Here is a 14556-nt window from a genome sequence, read left to right on the forward strand (position 1 = left end):
ACATTTTTTCAAAATCTTACCGACCCCAAACGTGACCGTTAATGTATAAATTTCATGCAATAAATTTAGCCTAACATGGCACAATGCAAATAACTAATACATAAACACATACATTTTCTGATAACATTTAAAATCTTACAAACAATAACTTAACTTTTTCAAACTATAAACTGTAAAAAATTATGATGAAAATTGATTTTTTTTTACATTGAGTTAACTCATCAACATAAGGTAAGAAATTTAAGTTAAATTTCAACTTTTTTTAAGTTATACAAGATTCAACTCATTTTTAAGTCAGTTTAATGTCATTTATGTTGAAATGACTTAAACATCCAAGTTGATTACTTGGAATTAAGGCAACAACTTTTTGTTTTCAGGGTAGAATGGCCTTCTGATTGAGAATAAAATCTGGTTAGTTTTAGAGTCGGTGCATTGTGATTACTTGAGCAATACTTGTATTAATTTTTTCATCCATTGGTTTGGGAGTGTATGCTGGGCTTTTGTAATCATGACACACAGCTCTAGCATGTGCAGCGAGGCTCTGCGGTGTTTCACGCAGACATTTCTTTCACTGGCTTTGTCGTTTTGTCTGGAGGTGGAGCGCTTGCAGAAATCAATGTATGTTTCTTTACATGTCAGACCGTGACTGTTTTAGGCCTTGTGTAACTCAATATGCATATATGCTCACTCTCAAACACACACATACACACACCATACAATCCCTCATTTTCTCAGACACACATACTCTAAAACAGACACACAACCTGGGTTAATCATATCATATGCTAAAACAGCAAGAGCCACATGTTTTTGATGTTTTTAACAAACTTGGATAATCCGTATGCTTGTTATCTAGAATATTTCACTATCGTGCAATATAACACCTTAATCTCACATAGGGAAAACTTTAAATAGATAAATACAAACATGCATAAAAGATTAAACACGAGGAGGCATAAATCTTTGTTGAGTCACGGGAAAAGAAACTTATAGTCATGAACAAGAAGCACATGTAGGGCACAACTACCAGGAAATTGGTATAGTCTCGTATGATTTTATAGGGATCTTGGGCATGCCCTTCAGATTAATTAGGACGTGGAGTAGGGAGGTATTTTTTACAGGAAGCTAAGAATGGAACCCCTGCTGTCTGCCTCGGGGCGCAAATCATGAGTCAAAAACACGAAAGACTGTAACCAGGGTTTGAGGAGATGGGGGGGGGGGGGGGGTAATGCAGGTCATATGCACACACACACAAACAGATGAACACATGCTTGCACCCTCACAAATATGTAAGGGCATGTTCGGCATCTACTTTTAATGATGTGGTCACTGCGCACAAAGGTACGGTTTCTAATTCGTAAGCTCTTTAGAGAGCCGAGAGCTTTCCATCCACTAATGCTGGTGGATCTACCTGGAAACGGGATTGTTTGGTTTTCTAAACCATGACAATGTTGCCAAGGTGATTAAGGGAAACGAACGGCTCACGGATAGTAAATACAGACAAAATGCGGTGAGTGCACTTAACTCTCTCACTCTTTTTCTCAGACTGTTATCATTTGCTCGCCGTCATGTCGAAGCTGAATGACTTTCTTTCCTCTGTGGAAAACAAAAGGATGTTTATTATTTTTCTATATAATAAAAAGGATTTTTATTAATGTAGTGATTTTTTCTTCATCACATGGGGTCAATGGAGTCCAAAGCTTTGAAGCTTCAGAAAGTACCAATGTAAACAAAATCAAGTAGATATCCTATAATATTACTCCAGTAAAAATACTAATTTTCATTATTAGCCTACTTGAGTAAAAGTACAGAAGTAACTGATATTTAACATACCCTACTTAAAGGTATAGGTCAGGCTGGTTGAAACTCTCTACACATCATGATAGCAATAACCAATACAAGTGATATAAATATTGTTAATTAAATATTGTGCGGTTGTGCTTCAGGCGACCTGAGTTTGAGTCCCGGCTCGCGGACCTTTTCCGATCCCGTCCCCCATCTCTCTCCCACCTCACTTCCTGTTGACTGTATACTAACATCACTCTATAATATCTCAATAAACACAAAAATCTCCCCCACAAAAAAAAATAAAACAAAAGTGATCTAAATATTAAACCATGTATCTTCTGTGGAAGTCCAAATGCTCGTCCAATCATTGCATTCGGTCCTAATGCAATGATACGATGTCCTACTTGCCTGCCAACATGTATTTCCATACCTGCCTCTCAAATGTATCTCCTAAACTCACACCATACTTAACACTAAAGAAATTATTCAGTTCTGATATGCAAATGAATTGTTTAGACCAGGATTAAACGATGCACTGAAAAGATTAATTCACCAAAAAGATTTAGAATGGTACAGGTCGTATGGATCACTTTTACGATACTGGTAATTCTTTATATTCACTCTTAACAATAAAGGTTCTTAATTGGCAATGATGGTTCCATGAAGAACCTTTAACATCCATGGAACCTTTCCACTGCACTAAAAGCTCTTTATAGTGGAAAAGGGTTCTTTAGATAATTAAAATGTTCTTCACACTAAGAAAAAAATTATTTTAAGAACTGTTCGCTGAATGGTGCTTCTATGGTATCAGTGTGAAAACCTCCTTTTGGACCCTTTATTTTTAAAAGTGTATTGCTTTAAACCTTTCGTCTTGAACAGAGGAAAGAAAGTCAATGGGCGCGAGTAAATTATAGCAGAATTTTCATTTTAGTCTTCAGACTTTTTTTTCTTTTTTTTTTACATCAAAAGAGCAAAGAGTGGTTTATCAAGACTGCAGGAAAAGATAATCACCAAACTCCAGAGCACAGTGTCAGCGCTAACTGTGGATGAATGTATGTTTGCACAATCTAATGCAGCGGTGCAGAGGTGAATGGGCCAAGCTTTTAATGTTCCACTGTTTATTTACTTAGAGTTGTGCTTGGCAGAGAAACACACACCGCACTGCAGAACTCCCCCACAGGCCGACCACTGATCCTAGGGCAGTATGTGAGATCATAGTGTCCCTTGTAAAATCTCCCCGCTGAGCAGGGGTGGGAGACCCCATCCCCAGCAACATGACATCACTTAAAGCAGATTGCCACCATCCTGTTCCATGTATATAGCCAGAGCTGTTTCTGTTAGAAAACGCTGTTTACAGCAATGCTGTGCGTAATGCTTTTATATACTGGCAAGTTCACTTTTTCCCCCTAGTAAGAGAAAAAACACATCACCAGTTTAAGCATCAAGTGCTTCAGAAGTTTCGTTCTTGCCTTCCCAGAGGAAAATGCTATTGCTGAAAACACTGCTTTCTCGTGAGACTTAATGTGGTTCTTAGCAACACATTGAATGTTTTTTTACTGTAATCCCTTAGGGAAAATACAAACAAATTAAATGTTAATATACAGTCAATATATAAAGAAATATTTGAATGTGGAAAGCATCCCTCCTAGAGGCAGAGAGAGGAAGAAAAACAACATCTTAAACCAGCCTAAACTAGTTGCTGGTCCCAACTTGGTCACACTGCTCTTTTTTTTTGGCCACTTAAACCAGCCAACCATCTCAGGCTGGATCAAAGCAGACATTTTCAGAAAAAAATAATGTTGGAAGTATTTCATTTAGAAATGTTTGAATACTTATAGAATACTTCTGATTGCAAATGTCAATTTCTTTGCACAGATCTCTTCTGAAAATCCAAAAGCCCGTTTAAAAATTTCTGGGGGGAAAATCTGAGAAGCAACAAACTCTCCATCTAAACACACTGTGGTCTAGGAGAAGCGATTGAGATTTGAGAAGATCTCATTAGTGATTTTTTTTTTCTTCTTGTAGGATGTGAAACTACAACTTTATCATACACTAAACTTCATCCGGAAACATCTTGTCACGCCGGCACTGTTGTAACCAAGAGCAGAGCTTTGCCACAGGCTACATAAACACTTGAGCCATTTTATGTGGCCAGCGCACAGTAAGAGAAGAGTGTTGGTCCTGCGACTGCCAACTCATAAAATTGACATGTCTGTAAATCCAAGCTTTTATTGACACAGTTCTGTGCGCTGGAAAGCTTTTGTTTGTCTGTTACAGGACTGTTATTATTCAGTGTTTTAAAAGTGAACTCTCTGCTCTGCCGATGTCTCTTTTGATACACAACGGACTTAATAAAAGAGGGATTTAAACCTGGGAGTTGACTGAAAAAGACAGACGCACAAAATTTAGGACCAAAATTGTTGGGATCACGAGTGCATTAAAAGAACTAAAGAACTGAGAACCACATTAAGTCTCATGAACAATGAAATGCAGTGTTTTTAGCAATAAAAATATATTCTGGGAAGGCAAACACAATATATGATTTTTGATAGACATTATATTTAATGTATAGATTAGGATGTTTATAAATCACCTATAGGATTATAGCTAAAATTCTGCTTTTATGTATAATGAGTAGATTGTGCTTTCCCTGTAATAATAATAATAATAATAATTTAATAAATAAACATTTTAATAATAAAATATATTCTTGGTAGGTATATGCACTTAAAGTTTTGTGTATAATGTATACTTTTTTTGCTAGTTTTTAGACATTTTATTTAATGTCTATGTGTATATTAATATTAGCATATTAATAATAAATCACATTTTTTAAGTGAATATTCTCATGGTCTGCAACCTAAGGACTATGCTGAAAGGTAGCTTTTATGGTTAAAATGTATAAATTGTCCCTGTAGAAATTATCATCAACATAAAAGAAAAAGAACAGAAAAGTAACAAAAGAAAAAAAGACTTCTGGAAAAGCAAACAAACACACACAAAATAAAAATAAAATAAAATGAAATACAAAATAAGTGAAAAAAGCTCCATAATCATAAAAATTAAGTCCCCAAAAAGACATTGAACACCCTGCCATATGTTCTTAAGGCGCGTCCCAGCTTCCAGAGGTCAGTGGTGCTTCACAGCTAAACTGGCTAATGGCTGTTGCACTAAGCAATGCAATTGGCCCAAGGGCACGTCATTCAGATCAGCAGCCTGTTGATGGAGCCAGCGAGCTGCATTTTCCTCTCAGACTGCACATTACTCATTCAGTCAAAGATGCTCATCTCTCTTTACACGTCCTTTCCTGACCTCTAAGTGAGCATTTGTATGTATATTTGCATCTAGTTTGATTACACCTTTGACTATACCTGAAGAAACGCAGGCAGCCGTATTCGTAGGAGTGTTCGGCATGGAAAGTGGCTTCCTTTGGGTCGTTCTCTCGTTTTCTCAGCACTCGCTCCAGTTAATGAGACATGCCAGTCAGGGGGGCATCCTGCTGCTCGGGGCCAGTGCATTGCCTCAGAGCGGAGAGGAGGAGTAGTAATCACCGATCAGCCTGGCTGGAACTCTGGAATGCCCCCTCCTCATACCAAACCCACCAGGAGCCCCCCGGTCTTTGCCAAAACCCTGGGATGGGCTGCACCACCAGCTTGTGGGAACTCAATCACCTCTGCCAGCATCCAGACCTACCTCACTGCCCTCTCTCTCTCAGAAGATCCCATGATCCCATGAAGTCATTGACCTTCCACGTGCTTTCCAGAGCATCACGGTGCAGCATGTGCTCCATCCACCCTGTTGAAAGAAGCACAAGGTAGATTTATCGAGTGACCCATCGTCGTAACCGACCATGTAACGGCTCTAACCAATATCTTTTAACAAGATTCATAGACATTTAACCAGTCCCTTGTTATGAAACCTTACCCATTATTGAGGGCTTGTTTAGGGCTTTTATTACAGATAATGAAAAGATGTTTCACTACTGTTCTGGTATTTTTATGATTTTATTTTTATGGGTGCTCAATTTTTTCTCCTCTCTCTCTCTCTCTCTCTCTCTCTCTCTCTCTCTCTCTCTCTTTTTTTTTTTTTTGACTGGGTTAACATTCCCTTTACTGCCTCTTTTCCGGAGTTTGGCTGGAAATGCTCTGTTTCCCCAAAGGCTTTTATTGCCCCCTAACATTGTGTTAGGACACAGAATACTCCACAGACCTCAGAAAGAGGGAGCAAGAGAGGAGGAGGGTAGGTTTGAGATGTCAAAAGGATGTGGTTAAACTCATTTTCTCGGGCTCACGTTTACTCTTAAACTCGAGCAAAATGCCACGCGGAACATTTCCCGTCACATATGGTTGTCTTAAATTTAGCTCTTCAAAACTCCTCTCCTAAACACCATGGTACTTCTGACACTTTATTTATTGATTCAAAATGCTTATTAAGAGAGTGAGGAAGAAACACCACTGACGTGCAAGCAGAATCATTTTAATATTTGGGAGGTGCTTTCATTCAAATGTACTTAGTATTAGTTTCATTGTGTTCTTTGGGGATCAAACCCATGACCTTGGGTTACTTAGCTTACAAACTAGAACCGAATACTCAATCTAAATCAACACACGAACATAAAGTTTTTTCTAATACGCAGGTTCGGTGCTCAAGAAACATCTCATTATTATCAGTGTTGAAAACAGTTGTCCTGCTTAATATTCTTGTGGAAACTATGATTCATGGTTTCAGGATTCTTTGAAAGTTCAAAAGGAAAAGTAATTTTTTTTAAGAGAGATTTTTTTAACATTATATAAGTCTTTACTTTCAAGCATGCTTCTTTGCTGAATAAAAGTATTGGTTTCTTTCAATAAAATCTTATCTCATTTTATATTATTTATATACATCATCTTATTTTATACATCTTATTTTTATGTGCTTTCAAAGGTACTTTGAAGGCACTACAGGTACTTTCAAAAATACCATGGTAGACCCAACATCACATTACCATAATACCACCACAGTACTTGTTTGTTTGATAAGTAATGATAAGTAATGTCCAATTTTCACCATCCATCGGGATAAAATCAAGCCCGGCCTACATTATTTAATTGTTTAAATATCTATATATTATCACAATATATGAAATATTTGACTATTAGATATTTAATAAAATTAGATGGAAAAAGCAATCCACATTGACTTCAAGAACATTTTTTGTTATGTACAATAAACAAGTTTAGTAGAGGGTTGGTACGGCACTTGATGTCTAATCTATAACCAGAAGCAACAAATTCATCTTTGTGATCAGAATAGATTTCAGTTTCCTACAGTGTTGCCAGCATGTGAAGAATAGTTTAACCTAACCACTGTACATTTGAAGTCATGATCTGGTGGCCTGAAAACGTAAATTAATTGGATTCAGTGCACTATCCTTGCAATCCTAGAAGGCTGAAGGCAAATTCCAGGTCTTAATTTGGACTTGCGTTTCCAAACCCTTATGAAACAGACAAAGAGCCAATTTGCAAAGGCATCTGGTTCCCCTGACAGCATAGACTTGCCCTCCTCCCTGTCGCCCTCTGTCTCTCTGTCTCTCTGTCTCTCTCTCTCTCTCTCTCTCTCTCTCTCTCTCTCTTGCTCTCTCCTGCCCCCAGTCCGTCCTCGTCTGTTTATCATAGAATCTTGAAAACAGAATCAAACATGAAAGGAAGAGTGCAGGCTCGAGCTCTTTAAGATTGGCTGGAAATGTGACATCTCTGGAAGCGTTTAGCCTGTCATAGCTGCCTGTGCTCTTCAAAGAGGAGCTGGAGGAATGAATTAATGTTGCTCCTGTAACTAACATCCTTCCTCTTCCTCTCATCCCCCTCTTCCCATCCTCATATCGCCGATTATGATAGTGGGTGTGTATATTTGGGATCCTGAAGGGATTTTTATGAAGGGGTTGGCACACATTGAGGGTCACATTCACAATTACTAATTTAGGTGTGATTGAAAGCACAAAAGAGTTATGATAAGTATGATAATATGATTTCAAATGAAAGCAGTAGTGCCCGAAAAAAACACAGCACCCTTCTTAAGGTTTTTTTTTTTTATGTTTTGGAAATACGTCTATTATGCTCGTAAAGGTTTAATCAAAAATACACTTAAAACAGTAACATTGTGAAATATTAGTACTTCCTCTAAATATATGTATTTCCTTTCTGTGACGGCAAAGCTCAGCATCATTATTACTCCAGTCTTCAGTGTCACATGATCCTTCAGAAATCACTCTAATATGCTGATTTGCTGCTCAAGAAATATTTCTTATCAATGTTATAAACGGTTGTGCTGCATAATATTTTTCTGGAAGCTGTGATACTTTTTTAAGATTATTTGATTAATAGAAAGAAGAGCGTATTCTTCAAAAGAAGAGCATTTAGTTGAAATATAAATATTTTGTAACATTATAAATGTCTTTAATGTCACTTTTGATTATTATTTAATAAAAGTATTAATTCCTTTTTATATATATAAAAATCTTACTCACGCCAGTCTTGTTAACATATATGAGGTGTTTCTGCACATTAAAGCATGTGATTCATGGATCAACAGTCTTTGCTTGTTCTGAAAAACCATTTATCATTAGCCAAACATTCAACCTACAACTCAAAACTGGCACAATGTGTCTTCATGCACCAAGTTCATGATATATATATATATATATATATATATATATATATATATATATATATATATATATATATATATGCCAGAGAGGAATATTAACCATGAATAACAACTTAAATGTGACACTAAATGTGAATAATAAAATGTAATTAAAGCATATAATTGTGTATAGTTAGGTTCAAATCTCTTGGTCACTGTATTTATCTTATTTAATATCTTATTTTTATGCATTTAACTTTATTTCAATGCTTGATTTTAAAGTCACATTTGTCCTTTTTATGCTCTTAATGCTTGTTCATGACCTTAGTGAATTACTTATTTGAGTTTGTTTTTACAAAGAAAAAAGGTTTATAAACTATTAAAATATAATAACTCACTCTTCCTTTTTGTGCAGTTACTCACATGGACTTTTGGATAATGTTAATGTTAATAGCCAAATAGCTTTGTGTTTAGCAAACTTGCATTCGGCCTGACTCTTATATAACACCTTTTGTTGTTATGTTGGATGAAATGAAATTCTGTCCTCCATTTATTCTCATTTAATATCCTGTATCATTCAGAAGTACGTCAAAATAAGGTAAAATGGACAACAATTGACTAATAACATTTTTGCTGATGTGTTGTAAAATCTAGTTGGTGAATTATAGCTGGTTGAGAAATGATGTATTAGTGGCATTTGACCACTCGCAGCTGGCCCTCGTTCTCCATCTCTGTCGTTCTCAGAGCCAATCAAACGGGACGGTCAGCGGCCCTCCTGTCAGCGGCCCAGGGAGGAGCGGGATCAAGAAGAGGGAGAGTTTGTCTCCCAACTTCACTAAACCCAAGGGTCAAGAGGAGTTTATTACACCCCGACCAGGAGATTCAGAGTCCCTCATCTGCAGGCAAATGCAGACCAACCCACTTACATGCACTATTGAACACTCAGACCCATGCAAACACACTCACACACAAAGTGGTCCACAAAGGAAAGAATTCTGTTTGCTCACGGCACTCATCCATGTAAAAGCACCATCTCGACGGCAAAGCAGACCGTCTGTGTGTTTCTCAGCACGTCCAGTCAAACACTGTGACACACACACACGCATTGACATACCCTTAACCGCCACAAAGAGAAGTGGCACGACACTTTCCTTTTCACCACAACATGCCGACTCTCTAACCTCCCTCCCTTCCCACCTTTGTATCAGTTGAGCAGCATATGGTTACTGCCATCTGATTCCACAGCTGAAAGTGCCTTTCACTTAACAGTTCAGAAAAAGGTCAGACTTCTGCAAACAGAAATATCAGGCTGGAGAGACGCTCTCTCGCTCGCTCGCTCTCATTCTTAGGTGATGGGAGACAGAAAAAAAGACAAAAGCAAGAGGAAGATGAAGTTACATCTGCTTAGACAGGAAGGGGATTGCGGCACACTAGGTTTAATGGGAAAGTTGGCCGTTTTGAATCCTGAATCCTATTCAATCCCATTCTGAATCCTAGCTACATTATGTATTTCAGATGCTGCATTTTCTGAAAAATTCAACAAACCATGCCGGTCGTTCTAAGTAGTAATGAATTCAATTATCAGTTCTATTACGGTAAATATTCTTTTCTATTCATCTATGATTTTGAGAAAGTGTGATTCGTTTTGATTGATTTGCACTGAGGTGCGGTGATGTCAGCATGTGCTTTATCTAGGTGTGATGAGCGTGTGTTTGTCTCTCAGAGTCCTGGTTGCACCGGGCTATCTAGTCTCTCAGGTCCCCATTGTGTCACGCTGGTAAATGATTAATGTCAACTGTTCCTCCTCTGACCTTGTTGGTTAAAAGACTTGTACCTGACAACTCTCAATCCTTAGCTGGAAGAGAAACGCCTCATCAGTCACACGGAGAAACTCTCTTGCTCTGAAAGAAAAGAGAAAAACTCACTGTTTGCTTTAGGTTTATAAGCTTACCTGTTTGATTTGCAAAGTTAGGATTCATTTTATTAAATAATTACACAGTATTTATATTACAAGATTGCAATATTAACTTACCTGACAACATAAACCAAAGGTGATACGTTATATGTATAGCTTCTCATGAAACCTGTGAAGAACATTATTTGAAACCTAAAATTAGAATAAGGAAGAAATTATTAATTAAAAAAGATTACAGTTAAGCATTTTTTCCCATAATGAAAATAATACTTTATTTCTGTAATGCATAAACACGTAACTTGTAAATACTTATATTTCGATATTATTTATACAAAATATATAAAATAAACTATATATAAACTAGATCGTATTTGGTGTGCTGCCTTTTTAAATATAAAAGAAAACATTTTAAGTATTTGGAAAAAAAAAAACTTTGGTAACACTTTTTATCTTTGTTACACATGGTACATGTCCTTACTATAGTAAACTAAAGTAAATTATCCATAATTCCATGCATCTAACCAAACTCTAATCCTAACCCTATAGTGGTGTTAGTTACCATTGATCTGTGCTTAAATGTATTACACTGTAACAAAGACACCTAAAATAAAGTGCAACCTTAACTTTATTGAAGTAATGAGAAAAGAATCATTGAGAAAATTGTTAATGGGGAAAAAAATATCTTTATCCTAAACGCATCCTATTATTGAAGCAAATTATAAGTTCTATTTACTTTTGAGGTTAAATGACCTGGAATTCACCGTGGTATATTTTTTAAAATAATTTGATGCATCAAATACATTTTATGTTGAGCAGTTATAAAGTTATAAAGTCTGGTATGCACTATTGCAATAAGCAAGTATTAAATTGCATATCATCATTCCAAGTCTTTCAGCAACGACGTCATCAAACATTTTTTAAGTAATGAAGACAGCCACAAGGAGCCAGAGAATCATCCATTGCTTTTGAAGACAACAACAGCACACTGTCTGAAAACCTATCAGTCTCCAATGTGGTTTTTGTGTCGTCTGTTAAACTTCAAATAAGTCTAAAGGCAAGAGAAGAAACGTCTTCAGTTGATAACAACCTCCTTGCAGGCCACGGTCATTGAGAAAATCTCTTTTAGCTCTCATGATTCTCCACACACAGAGATTTCTGATAAAGAACTGTTTTCTGGAATCCCGGTTCGCTCTCCAAGTCCAAATGAAGTGCATGTGGTTCGCTCGCTGCCGAGAGTGTCAGACCACATCATGAATGCACGCCGGCTGACTGTCTCCCAGACGGGAGCCTACAAAAACTAAACACATCCGGAACAACTCATCTGTTTGTTGTTTGTCTGTGTGTGTGTGTGTGTGTGTGTGTGTGTGTGCTTTTGGAATCTCACTTTTGAATGGCATTGTCGAGTTACACCATAAATCTGTCCCTCATCAGGGAGACAAAATGAAAAGAGCTCCCCGCCATAAAACATCTGTTACAGTTCCATCCGCCACTGACACGTAATGGGGTAATTACCAAATGAGGGGTGGTGGGTTTCGGGACAATGCTGAACCCCTTTTCTTTAGTAAGGCTCACATAATGTGCAGCCTGACGTCCCGAAAGCCAACGAAAAGTCATTGTCACCCAATCTCCATCCTGGAGGTGCATAATTGATGTCTGATCTTTTTTTTTTTTTTTTTTTTTTTTAGGAAGGCTCTGCGCTCCTAGCCGGCGGTTCTCCACACCTCCTAATCAAGCGCAATTGAGGTTAACTGTATTGTGCCGAGCTGAAACGCTAGACAGGTAAGCTGCAAAGCCTCATGACTAATGGATGGTGCGAGCCAGCAGGGGCTGTGACCTTTTGAGACACCCCAGGCTCCATCGACAGAGCCCGAAGGTGTCCATCAGGGCGACTTACCAATCAAGTACCCGAGTTGAATCCCCCGGCCCGCCCCGTTCGTGGAGGGTCTGTTCCTGCTAGCCCGCCGCTCTTGCCCCGTGTTTGTTTTTCTCAGTGGATCACTTTACAGTACAACTCCAAACGCTCCATTGTTCCTCTCGGCGCAAGCTTGTTTTTATGAAATCAAGCAGGCTCGTAGGTCTCCGGCTCACCCCAACTTTAAGTCAAGTTTTAAGAGTAGCAGTCAAGGCACACGGCCAGCAGCGCAACCAGATGGAGGGTGGCAAAAAGGTCGCGTCCCTGCCCTGCCACTAAACACCGCTATTGTCTGATCGGCTGTGCAAATTTACCCTGCTCTTAGCACACACTCTAACCAAACGCCGAAACAAGACGCACACACACTTAACGACAGTAACCAATACCAGGCCATTGTCTCTAAACACTCAATTGAGCCACGAGTGTGACAACGCCTAAAGAGTTTCCAGAAAAATAAAGCATCTTGTCAAACAAGTGTGTGAAACGTTCATCATTGCGGACAGCCGGCAAATATTTGCGTATTCTCCCTTTCTTAAACTTAGAACAACCAATCCTGGACATTCTCCACAAGCTACTATTAGATTTGAAATGTTTAACGAGATAAAAGCACGACTCGGTTTTCAAAACGGCCCGCAGCCTGTGTTATAATGCGATTAGCAGGTAAGCTAAACCCAGGTGTTACTAAAAAGCATCTCAGGGATTGTGGAACGAAGGGAAACTCAGCAGATGCCCCATAAGAGGAACGTCACCTTTTCTTTCGTTTTTTTCATCTGTCCTGCTCCGTCATGTGTTTTTCTGCAAATCGACAAGCTGAAAAAAAAAAGGTGTGGAAAAAGTTTCACTCAGAAATTGGTAAATTTCACAAATTTATTGAATTAATCATGAAATTTTCTCTTTTTTTTTTCAGCGCAGCCACTAATTGCTCTGACCCCTGTTGATATAAAATCCCTTTACAAAGAGAACAGTGCTAAAAAATTAGATGAAAGATTATCTGACCTTTGACCCCAAGGCATGGGCAAGTGTATGTACTGTTTGGGTCGGTCTTTTGTCTGTGCCTGTCCAGCGGATGAATGCAGGGCTACATTGGGGGTCAGTCAAGGCATCTGCCACCCTTCAAGCATGCTCTCGTCCACCCTCCATCTTCCCATCTGTGTGCGCTGCTGTCCTTCTGTCTCCTCAAACACACACTCCCTCCTTACTGTCTTTTGATCTGTCTCTCTTCCCATTCAATTTAATGAACAGGCTCCTGACACATGTGTGTTCTCTAATCTTAATCATTAACAAGATGACATTTAAAGTGGGAGAAAATGTATTGTGTTGTAATAAAATGTTACGTTTTCCATACATTTAACTGCATTCGCTGAAAGAAATTATTTTTGCTGCTTGTTCAAATTGCTTAATTAAAATGAGCTTAAGCAACACAATTGCTATACATTTTGTCCAAACTTAATTTGATTGTGTTAAATCTGCTTAAATATATGTAAAATTTAAGTTTACTTAATCCGTTTGTGTTGGATTACATGTAATCCAACACAAACGGATTAAGTAAACTTAAATTGGTGGTATAATGTTGATTATAACACACAAAACAATATTATTATTACAGAGCACCTAAAGGGACATGGTGAAGGAAAAAATGTCAATGCTTTTGCGTTCTCTCGCAGATGTTTTGTGTGTGAATGTGTGTTTTTTGAATGCGAACGAAAGAACGGAAAACTTTTTTTCTCCCATTCCATATTATTTCCACCACCATGTCCCTTTAGCGGATCCATACATTTTGGCTAATCTCGTTTTGTTTTTTTGTTTTTTTTTAAGGCAAAATTAAAGGGATAGTTCACTTTGAAATTAATTTTTGATATGTTTTAGCTTACCTCAAGGCTAACCTTGAGTCAAGGGCATCCAAGATGTAGGCCTAGGTGTCTTTGTTTCCACAGTATTTTCAATTTTGATATTTTTAGGTCAAACCGTTGTTGTCTGACAGTCATATCATGCAGGTCTATGCTATGGGGTCCACCTCAAAGAGCATGCACAGAGAAGTCCAAATTAAACATGATTTAATGACTCGTAAATGTAAGTACACATTGATGGCCTAAGACACGAAATGAGCGGTTTGTGTGAGAAAACGAACAGTATTTATATCGTTTTTACCTCTTGTAACACAGCCACGTCCAAAGTGATCTGAGGGCGCGCGCGCTTCCTGGTGTGTGACGTGTGCGCAGACTGGTGCATAGATGTATACACTAGATCTCGACTTGGCTACGGCAGTTCATTGGAACGAATGTCTTTAATGCGACATCTAGTATATATATCTCTATGCACC

General features: G+C 38.0%; 1 long non-coding RNA gene across 1 annotated transcript; it reads right to left on the reverse strand.

Moving 5' to 3' along the window:
- Positions 1-4016: 4016 nt before the first annotated feature.
- LOC307005701 lies at positions 4017-14180 on the reverse strand. The gene is made up of 6 exons (XR_013799319.1): positions 14108-14180; positions 13233-13505; positions 12986-13046; positions 10442-10516; positions 10244-10310; positions 4017-5583 (listed from the first exon to the last, which is right to left on the reverse strand). It is a non-coding gene; the product is annotated as an uncharacterized lncRNA (long non-coding RNA).
- Positions 14181-14556: the final 376 nt, after the last annotated feature.

This window comes from Phoxinus phoxinus (assembly GCF_949152265.1).
Source record: "Phoxinus phoxinus genome assembly, chromosome: 10".
Classification (NCBI taxonomy): domain Eukaryota; kingdom Metazoa; phylum Chordata; class Actinopteri; order Cypriniformes; family Leuciscidae; genus Phoxinus; species Phoxinus phoxinus.